The sequence below is a fragment of the Trachypithecus francoisi genome, unplaced genomic scaffold, assembly GCF_009764315.1.
Source record: "Trachypithecus francoisi isolate TF-2019V2 unplaced genomic scaffold, Tfra_2.0 Lachesis_group13, whole genome shotgun sequence".
NCBI classification, from domain to species: domain Eukaryota; kingdom Metazoa; phylum Chordata; class Mammalia; order Primates; family Cercopithecidae; genus Trachypithecus; species Trachypithecus francoisi.
Window position 1 is genome coordinate 68909007 of NW_022681458.1, and position 19498 is coordinate 68928504.

General features: G+C 42.1%; 1 long non-coding RNA gene across 1 annotated transcript; it reads right to left on the reverse strand.

Moving 5' to 3' along the window:
• LOC117095384 lies at positions 1–13309 on the reverse strand. Its single transcript, XR_004441947.1, has 2 exons — positions 13226–13309; positions 1–56 (listed from the first exon to the last, which is right to left on the reverse strand). It is a non-coding gene; the product is annotated as an uncharacterized LOC117095384 (long non-coding RNA).
• Between the last annotated feature and the right edge of the window lie 6189 nt (positions 13310–19498).

Below are 19498 nucleotides of genomic sequence, written 5' to 3' on the forward strand. Positions count from 1 at the left end.
TTTTTAGTAGAGACAGGGTTTCACCATGTTAGCCAGGATGGTCTCGATCTCCTGACCTCGTGATCCGCCCGCCTCCCTCTCCCAAAGTGCTGGGATTATAGGCGTGAGTGACCGCGCCTGGCCCTGGAATTAGTTTTAAGGAGAAAATGGAGCCTCAAGTCCCTCCTACTCTGCTGCTGCTGATTGGCTGCCCCTCATTCACAAGACTAGAGGTCTGTCATCTTTACAAGATAAGATAAAGGGTCTCTGGAGTAAGGCACTCCACACTTGAAAAGAGGTGATTAATGACAGTTCACTTTTCAAATATCAAAGCTCCAGCTTCTACCCAGTTTGGCTTCCAGACTTCTAGTCACCAGACAAGTATTTTCCAGGCAGGAAAAAAGGAAAAGTATCTTTTGGGTACTTCTCTGATAATTCCAAGAAAGAGATCTGATCTGGGATTCCTCAGGAAAATAGGCCCTCTCTCTAGAGGTGACCACACATTACTGGGTCATGAAATAAATTTGGTATATTGTGTCCATACAATAGAAAAAAAATGTATCAGATTGTATCACAATAATAAAGGGAAGTATTGGTGAACTATTGTGAAAAGTGTGGTGAAGCTTTTCTAAGATGCACGCACACACATTCACATACAGAGGGTTATCGTGTAAAATACATTTCTTACTGTTGACTTGATCAAAACATTTTGAAAGCCACTGCTCTGTGGTGAGATAAAAATTGATAAGCCATACTCATGTGTTGAGAGCTTCCATCAGCTTCTCTTCCTCAGTCTAAAATATGACATTGGAGGATTGCATGGAATATAAAAAACAGAAACAGAAAAAAAAAAAACCCCACTAAAAAATGGAGAAAACAGAGACTCCAGAGGGGAAAAAAATAAACATAAAAAAAGGCAGGGCTCAATGGTTCACACCTGTAATGCCAGGACTTTGGGAGGCTGAGGGGGGTGGATCACCTCATGTCAGGAGTTTGAGACCAGCCTGGCCAACATGGTGAAACCCAGTCTGTACTAAAAATACAAAACTTAGCTGGGCGTGGTGGTGGGCACCTGTAATCCCAGCTACTCAGGAGGCTGAGGCAGGAGAATCGCTTGAACCGAGGAGGCGGAGGTTGCAGTGAGCTGAGATGGCACCATTGCACTCCAGCCTGGGCGACAAGAGCAAAACTCCATCTCAAAAAAAATTCAAAAAAGAAAAGAGACTGCAGCTGGACGTGGTGGCGTATGCCTGTAATTCCAGTACTTATAGGAGACTGAGGCAGGAGGATTGCTTGAGCCCAGGAGCTCGAGACCAGCCTGGACCACATGGCGAGACCCCATCTCTATTTTTTTTTTTTTAAAGACTGCAGCCATATGCTCAGAGAGATAAGATGATATTAAACAAGAATATTAAAGAAGGAATATTCAGAAAACAACAAAAGAAAAGCTTTTCAAAATAAAAAATAGAATTGTGGAAATGAAAACTGCAATAGAAGAGCTGGAAGACAGATGTAGGGAAATCTTGATCACTCTGGTATCCATTTCTAGCACCACACTCTGTACAAATGAAACCATAATGAAAGATTTGTTAAATGACTAGATAGACTAATAACCGTAACACAGAGAGGGTAAGTTATTTGCTCAAGGTCACATAGACAATTTGCAGAGCTAGGAATGGAACCCAGGTCACCTGGCTAAGAAATGTCTCTAACACCCTAGAATAATGCAATCAATGTATCAAAATATTTAAATGTATTTTACATTATTAAGCACATGTTTTGTTTGCATTTTGATATGTGGTAGTGAGAAAAGAGTGGGCTGAACTGAGTGTGGCATTCATGGTTTTATCCTGAATCATCATCACTTCAGTCATGTCAATAGTGTCAGGGGCTCTGTGCCTGTCTTAGTCAGTGACCTATAAACAACAGAAACTTGTTTCTTGGAATCTGGTAGGCTGGAAGTCCAAGGTTAGGTGCCAGCATGGTTGGGTTCTGGTAGTACCCTCTTCAGTATTATATCCTCTCAAGGAAGTAACAGGGCAAGAGAGCCCTCTGGGGTTCCTTTTTTTTTTTTTTCTGAGATGGAGTCTCGTTCTGTTGCCCAGGCTGCAGAGCAGTGTGCAGTGGTATGATCTCGGCTCACTGCAACCTCCGCCTCCCGGATTCAAACAATTCTCCTGCCTCAGCTTCCTGAGTAGCTAGGATTGCAGGTGCACACCACCATATTGAGCTAATTTTTTATATTTTAGTAGAGACGGGATTTCACCATGTTGCCCAGGCTGGTCTCGAACTCCCGAGCTCAGGCAATCCACTTGTGCTAAGTGCTGGGATTACAGGCCTGGCACCAATCCCATTCATAAGGTAGCCACCCTCATGACCTAATTAGTTCCCAAAGGCCCCACCTCCTAATACCATCACATTGGAGGTTAGGATTTCAACATATGAGTTTTGGGGGTGCCACAAACATTGAGTCTGTTAGTACCTATGATTTTTGTGGAGTTACTGGATATTCAAATTATATTATCAATGACTCTGCTGAAGAGAGAGCTACTGTGTAGTAAGAAAACACCAATCTACAGAAGCGGACTATTGTAACACTTGATTACGTATTATGTATTAAAATAAAATGTTAGGATATAAACGTTGGACCATGAGTTTTACAGAAGTTTTGAGAAAAAAAAATCAAACTCTCTGTGAGCCTGGATACTCAGAAAAGCCCAGAAAGTCATTTGGGTGGTGTTGCCTACACCGGTAAACTAAAGAAGAGGCAGATGGACATTTGGCTGCCCCTGCAGTTTTCAGTTAGAACATTCTGGTCCTTTCCAGCTGGGTCTAACATCAGGCCTGTTCTGTTTTTCTGCACAAGATGTTTACACATGGTTAAATATAATCTCTGCAGACTGTTATTAACCTAGACATATAAAACGCCTCCTACATAACCTCCAACCTGTCACAAGCAAGGGTGTGATTCTTGGAGCTCTGGAAGTTTATTATAATAAAAAATTAGAGCTCACACCTGTAATCCTAGCACTTTGGGAGACTGAGGTGGGGGCATTGCTTGATTGAGGCTGGGAGCCTGAGACCAGCTTGGGCAACATAAGGAGACCCCATCTCTACAAAAAATTTTAAAATTAGCTGGGCATGGTGATATATGCCTGTAGTCCCAGCTACTCGGGATGCTGAGTGGAGAGGATCACTTGAGCCTAGAAGTTTGAGGTTGCAGTGAGCTGAGATTGCACCACTGCACTCCAGCCTGGGCAACAGAACAAGAGACTGTCTCCAAAACAAACAAACAAAATGGAAAAAAAATTAAAGAGAATTTTTCCACATCATATGTTGCCCAATACAAAAGATTTCTGCTGATCTCTATCTTCTTCAGGGGAGCATGGATATTTTCTTTCAATTTATTGCTATGACATGTCAGGAGGTCTTTCTAGCTCAGATTTTTTTCCCCTCTCTATTCCCAAATAAAGCAATTTGTCTTATTTCGGCTCAGAATAATAATGGTAATTAGGTCATAAGGCATATCGCTGTGGAAGTAAAAATTCGAAGGAGTATCTTTGAAGCATGTTACCAGGATACTTTGGAGTTGGGTTTGTGGAAAACATGAGCTTAAATTAAGGTAAAGGTTTGATCCTCAGCAGTGCTACTTGAACCTGATAACGAAACTGTCACTGAATGCCGGTGCACACAGAGGTCCTTGTTTTGAGTGACTGCGCACAGGAGGAAGGGGAGGAGCAATGAGCTGAAAACTTTGCCAGGTTCAATCAGCTCAGCAAGTTTCTAGCTAATGGACAGGGAATCATTTTGATGTGTCCCCTGTGGAGTTGGCTTCTGTTGATCTTCCTCAAGTACTTCCGTATACGTGGGGACATCTACTGGGGGAGGCTGGAATAAAGAAGAAGAAACCCAAGATTAAAAAACAATAAGAGACTCTGCATTCAAACACATCTGAGAGGACCGAAACTCGATTGGGTATGCAATCAACTAGTTATTACTCTACTTTATGGGAAACCCCCAAACCAAGTTTCTCTATGAGACAGAATAATGTTCTGCCACTCAACTTCCGGTAATGACCGTCATGCAGAAATCACCGTGGAGATTGTCTATGTATGGCCTGTTCTCTTGCCTATGACACTGGCATGCAAACTTAGTGATTTTCTAACAGTGGGTATCATGAAATGGAATCATGCATGTAGGCAGTTTGCCATTCTGATGGACTGATGGAGTTGCAAATGTTAAGTGGAGTATATTTCACTTTTATAACAATAATAATAGCTACTCACTATATGATGAGCTTTCACTGGTCTAAGAAATGTATGTCATGAGATAGGATAGGTACTATTATTATCTTATACTGTTGAGGAAACTGAAACACAGCAGGGTTAAAGTGGTGAGTTGGATCAGGCTGATTTGAGAGACCCTGGGCTCTAGCCCAAAGAGTTTTAGATATGGACTTAGAAGACAATCGTTAGAAAAAAAAAGAGAGAGAAAGAAAAAGAAAAAGAAAGACAGATGTCTTGAAGAGTCTCAAAATGAACACTGCCCAAGAAGTATTTTATTGACTTAACTAAGGGAAAAGGTCTTTAAGAATATGGGTGGTTTATAAATTAGAAGTGTAAGCAGGACAAAAGCTAAATTATTCAGGAATTAGCAGTAATATTTGTGATTTGGTAGTCGTTTAATCAGCTTCTAAATGACTAAAAGCAGCTGAACTAAATACAGGTTTTAGTGATTTAAAATTGAAAGGGTATTGTCTTAAGAGATATACACATCGTTTTTTGTTTTTTGCTTTTTGTTTTTGAAATGGATTTTTGTCTTGTTGCCCAGGTTGGAGTGCAATGGTGAGATCTTGGCTCACTGCAACCTCCGCTTCCCAGGTTCAAGAGATTCTCCTGCCTCAGTCTCCTGAACTGCCTTGGTCTCCTGAAGTGCTGGGATTACAGGCATGAGCCACCATGCCTGGCCAATACAGACATCTTAATCATTTCAAAAGCAAATGAGTGCAGGCTGTTCCTTTTCTCTGGCAAGGCTGTGTGAAAGGAAAGTCTGCCTCCCTGAGTTTTTTTTTTTTTTTTTTTTCTTTTCTTTTTTATTGGGACAAGGTCTCACTATGTTGCCCAGGCTGGTCTCAAACTCCTGGGCTCAAGCAATCCTTCCACCTCAACCTCCCAAAGTGTTGGGATTACAGGCATAAGCCACCATACCTGGCCCTTTTTTTGAGAGGTTAACACTTAACGTTCTCAGGTGGGAGAATGGGCAAGAATCTCTTGTTGTTTGACCCGCAGAGAAGAATTATTAGAGTGGCTTCTGTGGGTTGAAAGCTCACACTGGTGAGACACTTTGTTCAGAGTTTTACACTCATTGTCCCTAACACTCACAACTCTCCTGTGAAGTAAATATCCTTGTCCCCATTTCACAGATTGGGAAAGTGTGTCCTATTCCACACAGCTCCTAAGTGATGTGTTAAAATGTAGGGTTGCCTTAATCCCAAAGATGAAATTGTCAGCTCCCGTCTGATAGGACAAAAACTCCTATCAGAGGGTAGGGAGATACCAAAAGAATCCACTGGGCCAAGGAGGTAGAAAGCTCTCTTTCGTAGGTTTATCTAAAGATATTAGATTATAATATTAAGAGAAATACAGTTTTTTTTTCTTTTTTTTTTGTAGAGATGGGGTCTCATTTTGTTGCCTAGGCTGGTCTGGAACTCTTGGCCTAAAGCAATCCTCCTGTCTCAGCCTCCCAAAGTGTTGGGATTACAGGTGTGAGCCACAACATTCAGCCAGAAATATATTATTTAACTAAAAAAAGACAAGCGATTCATGCTCATTTTTGACATATTAGACAAATAGGCAAAACAAGAAAAAATCACAGCTGCTCTCTCACTACCCAGAGATAAACAAAATTAATATTTTATTGTGTATCCTTCCAGACTTTTGTTCTCTCTCTCTCTCTCACACACACACAGGTTTTTTTTTTTTTTTAACTTGACTAAAAATTAATAATGTAATAATACCAGATTGGAATCTTGAGGATCCATTAAAAATTTATAGATTTTTATTCAATTTACCAAGCCACCATAGTGTTTAATGTTTAGGAACATGTAAACTTGCACAACAAAGTCCTTGATATATAATCCTTTTACAGTAGCCAAAGCCTGAAGACAATAGGTATATTTATTTTGGGAGTAAGCTTACTAGATTATAATATTTTAAGGAATTTAAATATTGATCCACTACAAATGCAGTTACTACCCATAAGGCAATTTTTTTTTCTTTTTGAGAAGGGGTCCAGCTCTGTCGCCCAGGCTGGAGTGCAGTGGCATGATCTTGGCTCACTGCAACCTCTGCATAAGGCAATTTAAAAACCAAACAAAGAAAAGGGTTGGGGAGAATGGTTTAAACAAAAAAGTTTAACAAAAAGAGTAAAGCAAAAATGCTTATTTTGCTAGTCAAAGCTGGTTTAGAGCCTTACTATTTCTGTCTCAGGCCTGACCATTTTATTTTTAATTTTAAGATATAATAATATACTAGTAACAACAACAGTAAATACCATAAAAACAGCTACATTATTATGACAGGAGCCAGGTGAATGAAGCACTTTACATACATACACTTTATTATTTTAAAGATACTTATCTTTTATTTTGGAGCAAATCCAAAATAATTACTAAGTGAATTATTAGTGAAATAATTACTAAGCATAGTGAAATAATTACTGAGCATTCTTCTTTCTCAGGTAAGACGATAAAATATCATCAGAACAAACTTAAAGAAAAAAAAAAAAGCTTGGCATGGTGGCTCATGCCTGTAATCCCAGCACTTTGGCAGGCCAAAGCGGGCAAATTGCTTGAGCTCAGGAATTTGCGACAAGCCTGGGCAACATGGTGAAACCGTGTCTCTATAAAAAATATAAAAATTAGGGCCGGGCGCGGTGGCTCAAGCCTGTAATCCCAGCACTTTGGGAGGCCGAGGCGGGCGGATCACGAGGTCAGGAGATCGAGACCATCCTGGCGAACACTGTGAAACCCCGTCTCTACTAAAAAATACAAAAAACTAGCCGGGCGAGGTGGCGGGCGTCTGTAGTCCCAGCTACTCGGGAGGCTGAGGCAGGAGAATGGTGTGAACCCGGGAGGCGGAGCTTGCAGTGAGCTGAGATCTGGCCACTGCACTCCAGCCCCGGCGACAGAGCAAGACTCCGTCTCAAAAAATATATATATATATAAAAATTAGCTGAGCGTAGTGGTGCCCATCTGTAGCCCCAGCTACTTGGGAGGCTGAGGTAAGAGGATTGCTTGAGCCCAGGAGGTTGAGGCTTGAGCCCAGGAGGCTGAGGCTGCAGTGAGCTGTGAAGGCACCCCTGCACTCCAGCCTGGGTGACAGAGTGAAACCCTGTCTCAAAAATAAATAAATAAATACATAAAAATAAAAAAAAATGCCCCCACCCCTGCCAAAGACCCCCATTTTGTCAGAGAAACTGTTCACTATGGTAAAGGAGCCAGTACCTTCAGTGGTGGGTCTGCCAACCAGCTGAGCTAATGTTGGCTTCTCCTTACCTTCAACCCAGCTCTGACTCTGTTAAACGTCAAACTCTGGAAGTGCAGAAAGGATTGGGATTCTTTTCCTTTCCTTGTTTATTCATGGTAATGTGTTGGTTTCCATTCTGCAGCAAACTCAGGAATGGCAATTTTAAGAAGAGAGTGTGTGCCAGTCATGATTGCTTTTCTTTGTTGTTTTTGTTCTTAATCATTTGTTTTTAAACTAGAATCAGGTTGGGCACAGTGGTTCACACCTGTAATCCCAGCACGTTGGCAGGCCAAGGTGGGCGGATCATTTGAGGTCAGGAGTTCCAGACCAGCCTGGCCAACATGGCAAAACCCCGATTCTACTAAAAATACAAAAATTAGCCAGGCATGGTGGCAGGCGCCTGTAGTCCCAGCTACTCGGAAGGCTGAGAGATGAGAATCGCTTGAACCAGGAAGGTGGAGGTTGCAGTGAGCTGAGATCATGCCACTGTACTCCAGCCTGGGTGACAGAGCGAGACTCGGTCTCAAAACAAAACAAAAAACTAGAATCAGTGTTTAGTCAGTCCCTCTTTCCAACCTTGATATGACATCAACTTTAGGGAGCTCAGAACAAGTTTATCTTTTACCTAAGCTTTATTCAATAAAATAACTTGTTAATAAAACGAGATATCCATCCCGCTATAACAGAGTGATTGGTAGCAGGGCTGGCAGAAATAGCTATCTTTTGAGAAATTCTCTTTTAAGATATGTATAAAATCAAAAGGGGAAATGTTCCGGTCTTTATAAAACACAAACTAATGGAGTTCGTGCTAATTTCCTGCTCAGGGAAACCAAGTGCTGTCTTTTTGTAGCAGCAGGACCTAGCACAGCCTGATTATGGCCCCACAGGTTGAATAGGATGCTCATTGTTATCTTTCTGTAGCTATAAATGGAATCAGTCTTGCAAGGATGATGTAAATGGGACCACAGTGATCTGGATAGAAGACTCAACTTTGGTTCTTCTGCATTAAAATTTGGACAGCACTCTAGATTTTTCTAATACCACCAGGAAAATCTTTTCACCTCTGTAGAACAGAGATTAACGGTGTTTAACTAAGGTGGTAATGTTGCCTGTTATGGGGGCCAGCCTCTGTGCCTGGCTGTGAAGCGCTAAGTAAAGAAAAGGTTGATGGTTTTCCTGTTTGCTTGAGAAATCTGTCAGGGTAGAAATAATGGATTGAGGGGAGAACAGGAAGGGTGTTTTCTTTCGGGGAACTTGGCTGAGGAAAACATAACTCATGGCAGAACACTATAAAACACAAAGGTTTCCACTCGCATGTAAACTGTCTTTTACTGAGAACCAAATTGCCACAGTCACAATAGCAAGCAAAATGAACTGTCTTTAAGGACAACAAAAAGCTCTCAAGATAATGACTGACAAGTATCATTAATTCGTGATCCCAATAATAGGCACAATGGCCTAATTCAGGTCGAAAGTGCACACGGTTCAGGATCACGGGCAGCCATTCAGCTTGAAAAGCTGCCTAGCTCAAGAAACTTTAAGATGAAGACATGGGAAAAACAAAATGGCAAATAAAACAAAAATAAAGACAATCAAGGATTTGGGGAGTCTAATTAAACATCACACAAGATCATGTTTTTAAAGCACTTGGCACAGAGATAGCTATAAACTATAGTTAAATGTATTACTACTACTGAAAACTGAGGAAAGAAAAAAGGCAGGAAAAAGATGTCAGAAAGTGATGACAGTTAGGTAATCCGGGCAGGCAGCTGTTTAAAGGCTCTGGGAGTGGAGTTGAGGAGAGAATATAGGTCTAAAACTCCAGTCCTGGCTCTGTCTCTCTTTTGCATGGTCTTGGACACTTGAGTTTACTACCACTTAACAGAGGATCTAACACTCTGGGCACTTGGGGTGAATTAGTTACAGTCCCTGTCTTAAGTATTAGTTCACAGGGTTGTTTACTGTGCCTATCTTGATCATCTTACTGGTCACTTTCTGATGTCTTTTTCCTGTTTTTTTCTTTTCTCCCATTTTCAGTAGCAGTAATAATTGTAACTATGATTTAATTGTAGCTTATTTTAGGCCCTGTGGGTACTGTCTAAAAATCAGTAGGGCTGACCTAAATCAGCATTTCTCAGACTTGAGTAATGCATGGCATCCTTTTAAAGGAAAAGAATTATGAGATGCTCCTAGTATTACTCAATGACTTCGGTTGTGATGTTACTTACAAGAAAACCGCCACTCCAAAAAGCAGAAACCCCTTACCTGAGAGTTGTCATTCAAGTATACATCTCTCACAAATTTACAAACTGAATATAAACAAAATCAAACTTAATAGCATTAATTGGATATGAAGTATGATGATTTTTAGAGCAAAAGTATTGTTCCCATCATGAATACAGTGCCTTCACCTACACAATTCTGTCATCATTTTTCTCTGTTCCAATTACTGGGAAACCAAACTACTACATGCAGTGAACTTTGGCATAAATGCATTTCATGTGTATTTAAAATTTCCCCTTGTATTTTTAGCCCACCAAGATTAATATTAGTACTATTTGGCATTAAGAAAAACCCAGACTCAACTTGCATGGCAGTGTATAGTTTTGAGGTGGCCACACGGATGCTCCAGAACACATTCATACTAATTTTTTAGATTGTTCTGGATATATGAACACAAAACTTAAAACATTTCTTAAAGAATGTGTGACCTCTAAAACACATCTGAGGAACACTGAACCAAGTGATCCTTAAAATTCTACAAACTCTATTTCTTACTCTCTTTTTTTTTTTTTTTCCTTTGAGACAGAGTCTTGCTTTGTTATCCAGGCTGCAGTGTAGAGGCGTGATCTTGACTCACTGCAATCTCTGCCTCCTGGGTTCAAGCAATTCTCATATGTCAGCCTCCCAAGAAGCTGGTGTTTCAGGCATGTGCCACCATGCATGGCTAATTTTGTATTTTTAGTAGAGATATAGTTTTGCCACGCTGGCCAGGCTGGTCTCGAATTCTTGCCTCAAGCAATCCACCCACCTTGGCCTGCCAAAGTGCTGGGATTACAGACATGAGCTACCATCCTTGGCCTAATTCTTACTCTTAAAAAGTCTTAGCCAGGCGTGGTAGCACACATCTGTAATCCCAGCTACTCAGGAGGCTGAAGCAGGAGAATTGCTGAAACCCAGGAGGTGGAGGTTGCAGTGAGTCAAGATTGTGCTGCAGCACTCCAGCCTGGATGACAGAACAAGACTCCATCTCAAATTAAAAAAAAAAAAAAAGTCTGTTGGCCGGGCATGGTAGCTCATGCCTGTAATCCCAGCACTTTGGGGGGCCAAAGCAGGTGGATTACTTCAGCCCAGGAGTTCAAGACCAGCCTGGACAATGGCGAAACCCCATCTCTACAAAAAACACAAAAATTAGCCAGGTTTGGTGGTGAGTGCTCATAGTCCTAGCTACTGGGGAGACTGAGGTGGGAGGATCACTTGAGTCTGGGAGGTGGAGGCTGCAGTGAGCCATTATGGTGCCACTGCACTTTAGCCTGGGTGACAGAGTGAGATCCTGTGTGGGAAAAAAAAAGGAAAAAGTCTGTCCTTGATGATAACTTACACATAGTAGGTACTCAGTTTAATACTGGTTTAAATTGATTACACTTTGGTATATAAAATTATCTGATCCAATCTTTCTTAAAAAGCAGAGATTTTTATCTGCATAATTTTCCTGGTACAGTTCTTATAAGTGCCACATAAAAATAGACTTATTAAATTCAGCAAATTTGTTGAAATATGCCCTTGTAGCAAACAGTGTAGATTAATCACTAGAGAATAACAATGTGCTGGAAAGGTTATGCCTTTACTCTGTTCTAAGAGAATTATTGCACCTGCAGGCCCTTGCAGCCTAAATAGCCATGCTTTATATCATTTGCTATTCTCGTACTCTTCTCTTTATGGGCCACAGCTGACAAGACCAGGAATGGACGCCTACCCAACATAGGGTCTGCTGAGCAACCCACAACCTCTGCAGTCTGTTTAAAAAATATGAGCTGGGCCAAACAGACTCTCTTGGCACTTTGAAACAAGAAATATGGAAGGCTTGAAGGTTTTATTGGTTAAAGGTGGGAGCTGCAGTAAAAGTTCAGGAAGTAGCAGCTAGGATGGGAAGCCTGTGGCTGTAAGCTGAAGGAGGGAAAGCAGTGAAGATCAGACGGTGGTGGCTGGAAAGCAGCAGCTCTGTGGGGGTAGTGGAGTCACATTAATGGCAGAGCACAAGGGCAAGGATTTGCCCCTAGAGCCACCTCACATTCTGAACCATCTCCAGCTCCAGTCCTTATGGGATTCTACCCTATTACAGTTCCATTTCTTGGACTGCCTTGGGCAAATAGCTAACTTCTCTATGTCTCAGTTTCCTCAACTGTAAAATGGAGATGATAATAGACTCTACCTCATAGGGTTGGTGTGAAGATTAAATAAGGAAAGGGTTTAGAACCAGGCTTGGCACATACATAATGAATACTCACTCAATACATGTTAACTCTAATCATAATCATTACTTCCATGATATGTTTTATATTACGCTACAGAAAATTCCGTTGTGTTTGAACTAGATAGAATGAGACTCTTTCTTACAGAAAAACTTCAGTAAAACAGGCAGGAGAAACTGGGCATGGCAGCTCACGCCTGTAATTCCAGCACTTTGGGAGGCCAAGGTGGAAGGATCACTTGCGTCCAGGAATTTGAGACCCCAGCCTAGGCAACATCTCATCTCTACAAAAGATTAAAAATAAAATATCCAGGTGTAGTGGTGTGTACCTGTAGTCTCAGCTCCACAGGAGGCTGAGGAGGGGGGATTGCTTGAATCTGGGAGGTCAAGGCTGTAGTCAATTCTGATTGTGCCACTGCGCTCAGCCTGGGTGACAGAGTGAGACCCTGTCTCAAAAAACCAACATAACCAAGCAGATGTTGTTGATTTCCTTTTGCGTTTCCTTGGAACTTCATCTATATTGGTAAAAAAAAATGGGACTTCTGAAAATTGCCTAATGTCTTAGTCAATTTGAGCTGTTTTAACAAATTACCATAGACTGGGTGACTTGTCTTAAAGCAAATTTGTTTCTCACAGTTCTGGAGGCTGGGAAGTCAGATTAGACATGGTTGGGTTCTGGTTAGGGCCCTCTTCTGGGCGGCAGGCTGCCATCTTCTTGCTGTATCTTCATATAGAAGAGTAGAGAGGAGGGGAGGGGAGGGGAGGGGAGAGGAACCAAGCTCTCTCATCTCTCATGACTCTCCTTATGGGGTACTAATTCCATCATGAGGGCTCCACCCTCATAAGCTAATTACTCCAAAAGCCCCTGATGTGGTTTGGCTCTGTGTTCCCACCCAAATCTCATCTGGGTTTGTTATCCCCACATGTCAGGGGAGGGACTGGGTGGGAGGTGATTGGATCATGGGGACGGTTCTCCCATGCTGTTCTCATGATAGTGAGTGAGTTCTCACCAGAGCTGATGGTTTTTTTTTTTGAGACGGAGTCTCGCTCTGTCGCCCAGGCTGGAGTGCAGTGGCCGGATCTCAGCTCACTGCAAGCTCCGCCTCCCGGTTTTACGACATTCTCCTGCCTCAGCCTCTGGAGTAGCTGGGACTACAGGCACCCGCCACCTCGCCCGGCTAGTTTTTTTGTATTTTTTAGTGGAGACGGGGTTTCACCGTGTTAGCCAGGATGGTCTCGATCTCCTGACCTCGTGATCCGCCCGTCTCGGCCTCCCAAAGTGCTGGGATTACAGGCTTGAGCCACCGCGCCCGGCCGCTGATGGTTTTAAAGTGTGGCACTTCCTCGTTCTTGCTTACATTCCCTCCTGCTGCTTTGTGAAGAAGGTGCCTGCTTCCGCATTGCCTTCCGCCATGATTATAAGTTTCCTGAGACCTCTTAGCCATGCTTCCTGTTAAGCCTGCAGAACTCTGAGCCAATTAAACCTCTTTTGCTTTATAATTACCCAGTCTCAGGTAGTGCTCTATAGCAGTGTGAGAATGGACTAATATAGGCCCCATCTTCAAATGTTGTCACATTGGAGATTAGGGTTTTAACATATGAATTTACTGGAAGACAAACATCCAGTTTGTAACAACCATCCAGCATTGGATTAATAGAGCTCTTATTTTTGGTAAACTTATTTTGAGCCTTTGATAAAATAAGATAAGTGATTTGCATAATGGCTCAAATTTAAGGAAAGATCATCATTGAGTATGTTATATTAAATGCAGGAGCTAGTGATTGTTAGACATTTTTAAGACAAAGACAAAGAATAATAGAGTAGGCTAAGTCCCGAGATCTTCAAGTTCAGAGCCTCAGGTCCCTCAGGCAAGGATGAAGTGCAAACGGGAAGGGGGAGTGGAAAGCAGAGAGGAATGCAGAAAGAACCAAAGAACGGCAAAGGAGTGGGGGACGAATGATTCCTGTCCCACAAAATAAATGACTTTTCTTTTGCCATTTTATGTTTCAATCTCTTTCTTTCCAAGTTTCCAATTTGGTCGATAGGGAAAGAATTCTCCTTACCTCTGAGACTTGTTTCTGAATTAGCAATGGAAACCAGAGAGAATGCAGGGCCGATACCTAACACCCAGTGGGTGTCAGCTAATGTTTGCTTGACTGAATTGAACATTAAAACTTATTTTAAAGACAACTTTATTAGAAATATTTATTCCATAAAACACATAATCTCTCTATAGCACCATGAAATCCGGAGGAAACCAACACAGGCCTGGTGAAGCAAAGAAGAAATGTAATTGCCTTAATGTCTTGCTTTTAGAAGCATTTACTCATCTCCTAATTCATGAAGACTCTTCCACAGTTTATGGAAACCCAAGAAGATTCAACTGTACCATAACAAAAGCGTTAACTTACAGCTGATAGACCTCATGAACACTATTTTTACTGGAGATTCAACATTTCACAAAGCATAAGCTTCAATGAGAACAGAGAAGAGAAGAGCCAGAGCTGGGTGGCCTTGAGCTCTGCCTTTGCCCATAACTGGCTGAGTGAGAGGGCAGGTGCTTCAGAACACCACAGGTTTTGGTTTCTTTATCTGCAAAATGAGCACATTGAACTTCTGTAAATGGTCTTCAAGATGCCTTCCTGCTTTAACACTCAGTTGAACTATGCTCACGTCCAGATTTTAGATTGGGAAAATGTGAAACAAGCAGAAACAGCAAAGCTTAGAAAAGAAGACACCAAATTATGATGGGGAGGCCAGATACTTAACTGGTGCCTGTGGTTGAAAGCCTGTGAGATGATAGCCCCTGCCCTCAATAATTCTCACTTCCTGATGTTTGTACCCTTGTGCAGTCCTCCCACATTGAGTAGGTTGACCTGTGTATACCTGTCTATACACTAGGATCTTATGGAAATGACTGAGTGTGACTTCTGAGGCTAGGTCATGATAAATATTGTGGCTTTCACCTTATCTTCCTGATCACTCTTTCTGTGGAAATCCAGCCATCATGTCATGAGGATCCTTAAAGATGTAGAAAGGTCCACATAGTGAGGAGCTGAGGCCTCCTAGAAACACCAGCATCCTCTGAGAGGACCATCTTGGAAGCAGATTCTCCAGCCCCAGTCAAGCCTTCAGATGAATGAGGCTCCAGTCAATGTCTTGATTGACACTTCATTAGAATCCCAAGCCAGAACCAGCCAGCTAAGCCACTCCTGAATTCCTGACCTACAGGAACTCTGTGAGATAGTAAATGCTTGTTCTTATTTTAAACCACTAAGTTCTGGGGTGATTTGTTACATAGAATTACATAGCTATTATGATATTTGTAAGAAAAATACAGTTGTTCTTGTTGAGTGTTTATATAACATGCATTGGGTATTTCACCTTCCTTGTTTTTTTATTTTTATTTATTATTTTATTTTTTTTGAGATGGAGTTTTGCTCTTATTGCCCAGGCTGAAGAGCAATGGTGTGATCTTGGCTCACTGCAACCTCTGCCTCCCGGGTTCAAGTGATTTTCCTGCCTCAGCCTCCTGAATAGCTGGGATAACAGGTGCCCGCCACCATGACTAATTTTTGTATTTTTAGTAGAGATGGGGTTTTACCATGTTGGCCAGGCTGGTCTCGAACTCCTGACCTCAGGTGATCCACCTGCCTCAGCCTCCCAAAGTGCTGGGATTACAAGTGTGAGCCACCACGCCCGGCCTCACTTTCCTTCTTCAATTTAGTCATTCATTCGAAAATTTATTGAGGACTTACTCTGAGCCAGGTTATAGAAATTCAGTAATAAAGTTTCCTACCTTCAAGAAGCTTATAATCTGGGAAGCTGGGGGTTGGGTGGGAGGTAGTCAACTATAAATACCTGTAACAGATGCCACTTGTATTCTTGCTTTAACATTGCTTTTTCTGTTTCTGCCAATGTTTTGAGTACATAAACTTTGGCTGGGACTTCAGTGGCTGAAGAGATGCTCATCAGTTACTGCCACATGATTGTTTTTAGTTTTAATAAGAGTGATCAATACCATCAGCTCCCCCTTTAAATGCTAATAAATGCTTTAACACAGCAGATGCAGACATACAGTACACTGCAGATTAAAATTAGGCACAAAATTAAATTGCTCACACATAGCAAAGGAGCCAGTTTGGACATCTTGATAATCAGCCACTACCAGCTGACAAATCTTGAATTGTCCCCGCACCAACACAAAGCCTCCCCCAGTCTCAGTCAGAAGAGGCATCATCTGGCAACTAATGAGGGTGCTGGTGTCTTTGGGTAAGAGAAAAGAAAGGAAAACTGCCAGGTCAGACTTTCAGTAAAGCTTTGTGTACTTTTAGAAGTAGACACAGCAGGACCGTAGAGGGCACTCGGATCAGGAACAATTTATATTCATTAAAGAGACAGAACTTTGGGCCTCTGAAAAGGAAAGCCAAATGGTGAGATTCTATGAATGTCCAAAAGGACATTCACATGACTATGTGTGAATTTCACACATATCTGTGTGCGAATTTCACACTAATCGGGAAATTAAATTGACATAATGACATTCATTCCATGAAATGCTTTCTTGACAAAAACATCTCTTGATATTTGTATAATTTGGATCAAAATATTTTATCTATCAGTAGAGTCACACACGACTGTGTGAACATACATAGTATTTCTATTCCTTTTTATTCGTGTGACAGTTGTTTAATGAGAACTTGCATTTATAGTGCTATGCTAGGTGTCAAAATTCAAAATGGAAAATGAGCACAGTTTATTATGATACAAGGGGCTTCTTAGGAAAAATAGACTGGCCTTTCCCTTGGGGTCCTTGGCATACCCAGAATCTGCTCTCAGTAATACACCCCAAAACTTTTTTTTTTTTTTTTTTTTTTTTTTTTTTTTTGAGGCGGAGTCTCGCTCTGTCGCCCGGACTGGAGTGCAGTGGCCAGATCTCAGCTCACTGCAAGCTCCGCCTCCCGGTTTACGCCATTCTCCTGCCTCAGCCTCCCGAGTAGCTGGGACTACAGGCGCCCGCCACCTCGCCCAGCTAGTTTTTTTTGTATTTTTAGTAGAGACGGGGTTTCACCGTGTTAGCCAGGATGGTCTTGATCTCCTGACCTCGTGATCCGCCCATCTCGGCCTCCCAAAGTGCTGGGATTACAGGCTTGAGCCACCGCACCCGGCCCACCCCAAAACTTAATCAGCGTCTCAGAGTTGTACTTAGAGGCCAACTCACATTAGCAAAGCTCACAGGAGACTGATGTATAAAATTAGAATGGTAATTATTTCAACATTAGACCTAACTCCTAGCTGGATTGCAGACTTCTGTTAAGGTCACTTAATTAACATGAAATTAGAACAAGAATTTAGATGATTTGATGTGTGTTAGCCTGATTAATAAGGTAATCAATTAATCCATTCAGCAAATAATTATCAACTATGTATTGGAGACAGATTATCAACTATGTATTGGAGATACACAGGGGATCAAGATAGGCACAATCCTGCTTTCATGAAGCCAATAGTCCAGTGAGGCATACAGATGAGCAAATCTTGGGAGATTTGTTACAATAGAGGGGGATAAATATGATGAGTAACTGAAAGTTTCTGTGTGAGCTACAAGGGTGGGCCTGACTCAGACATGGGGATCTGGAAAGGTTTCCTGGAGGTGGTAATGTCTCAGCAGAGAGCTGAAAGGTGACTTAAGCAGACAATACAGGGGCAGCTGGTTCGGGGGTCGGGGGAGAGAAGGAGTACAAAGTTTTGAAGACAAAGGAGGGTTTGGCAGCTAATTCAGCGTGGCTGCAGTGTGATGTGTGATTGCTTCACTGTTGCGGTGATGCAAAAGAGGTTCACAGGAGCGGGGTTATAGGACCATCTCAACACCAGGTACATATTTCTCAGGCTGAATGGATTCTCTCATCACTTTGGGAGGGATTATGCTGGATAATATTATCTAGTTTACAGGGCCACCACCTGAGACTGGGCAGGTCGTGCCCTGCATGAAGGTCTCGCTTGCCCAGCGTGCCTAACCTTTTCCTTTATGGGTCGCCTTCTTCTAGGCTTCCACTGTTGACCAGCTCTGGCTGTTCCGACTCACCACAGCCTGTAAAAGACTCATGATCTCTTTGGATTGCTTCGTACCTGCAGCATGTTTTCATGCCTGGGAGGTATTGTAGCCATTTCATCAATTCACTCTCAGAGCTTAGTCTTACTTCCCTTATTGTCAAGGTCTTGGGCAGCGCCGCACTGTACTCACAGAGCACCTGCAAGGGAGTGGGTTTGTCAGGGTGAAGTAACAGTGCCAGAGAGTGTGTGATAAAGGGCCTTGGAGAGGAGCAGAATGGAGAAGTGGCTGGAGCTGTCGGGGGAGGTCTCCAGGGAGGCAGGACTTCAGCAGGACCCTGAAAGCTGAGTAAGTTTCGTCAGGGTGGTACGCAAGGAGTTTCTCTGGTAGACTTGAGTAATGGGACATAGGTTATAGGAACTTAATCCTCATTTTAGTGTGGAATGAACTATGAGGTTATAAGTCTTCATTCTTCATATAAGTCTGTGGGTTCGGTCATGCAATATTTGGTCAGCTGGTACACTAAAGCCTTGACAGTTTTGACCATACATTTGGCACTTTTTCCACTTTAGCATCTCATAAACCAGTTCCAGTAACAGCAGATAGTGAGAAGCTGAGTCCAGGTCTTTCGCTCTGATTTCCCCAGGGCACCCCAGCTTCATTGTAGTTTCTCAGATCCAATGATGGCAAGAGAGTTGATATGCCTCCTAAGTGCAGTTTCTATTAATTTAAAATTTCAGGGAGGTTACATCCTGAACAAGGTGGCACAGCTACATCATGACATCTTAAAACTGAGTAGTTTCTGAGAACCAGAGTAGAAACATACCACATCTGTACGAACTTGTTGAAGTGTAAAGATAAATTGTAGAGAAGGTACTTAAAAAGCTTATGAAATATAAAATATTTTGGTACAACTGAATTGGAAAAGTTGCAGTTAAGTCAGAATGCCTTGAGGTGTATCCAGGATGTTTTGACCCTGCCATTTTGAACTATTGGAGATTCTGACCCTACTGTTTTGATCCTGGAGACATTTTGACTCTACCTATACATAAAACATTTTGATCTGAATTATATAAATATTGAGAAATGTTTTTGTCAAGAAAGCATTTCATGGAATGAATGTCATTATGTCTATTTAATTTCCTGATTGGTTTCCTATCCAACATAATGCTGTTTCCCATTTGTATATTATTATTTTTTTGAGACAAGGTCCCACTCTGTCACCCAGGCTGGAGTGCAGTGGCATGATCTTGGCTCACTGCAGCCTCAGACTCCTGGGCTTAAGGGATCCTCCCACCTCAGCCTCCCCAGTAGCTGGGACTACAAACATGTGCCACCACATCGCACTAGTTTTTGTACATTTTGTAGACACCGGGTCTCATTATGTTGCCCATGTTTCAAACTCCTGGGCTTATGGGATCCTCCTGCCTCAGCCTCCCAATGTGCTGGGATAACAGGTGTGAGCCACT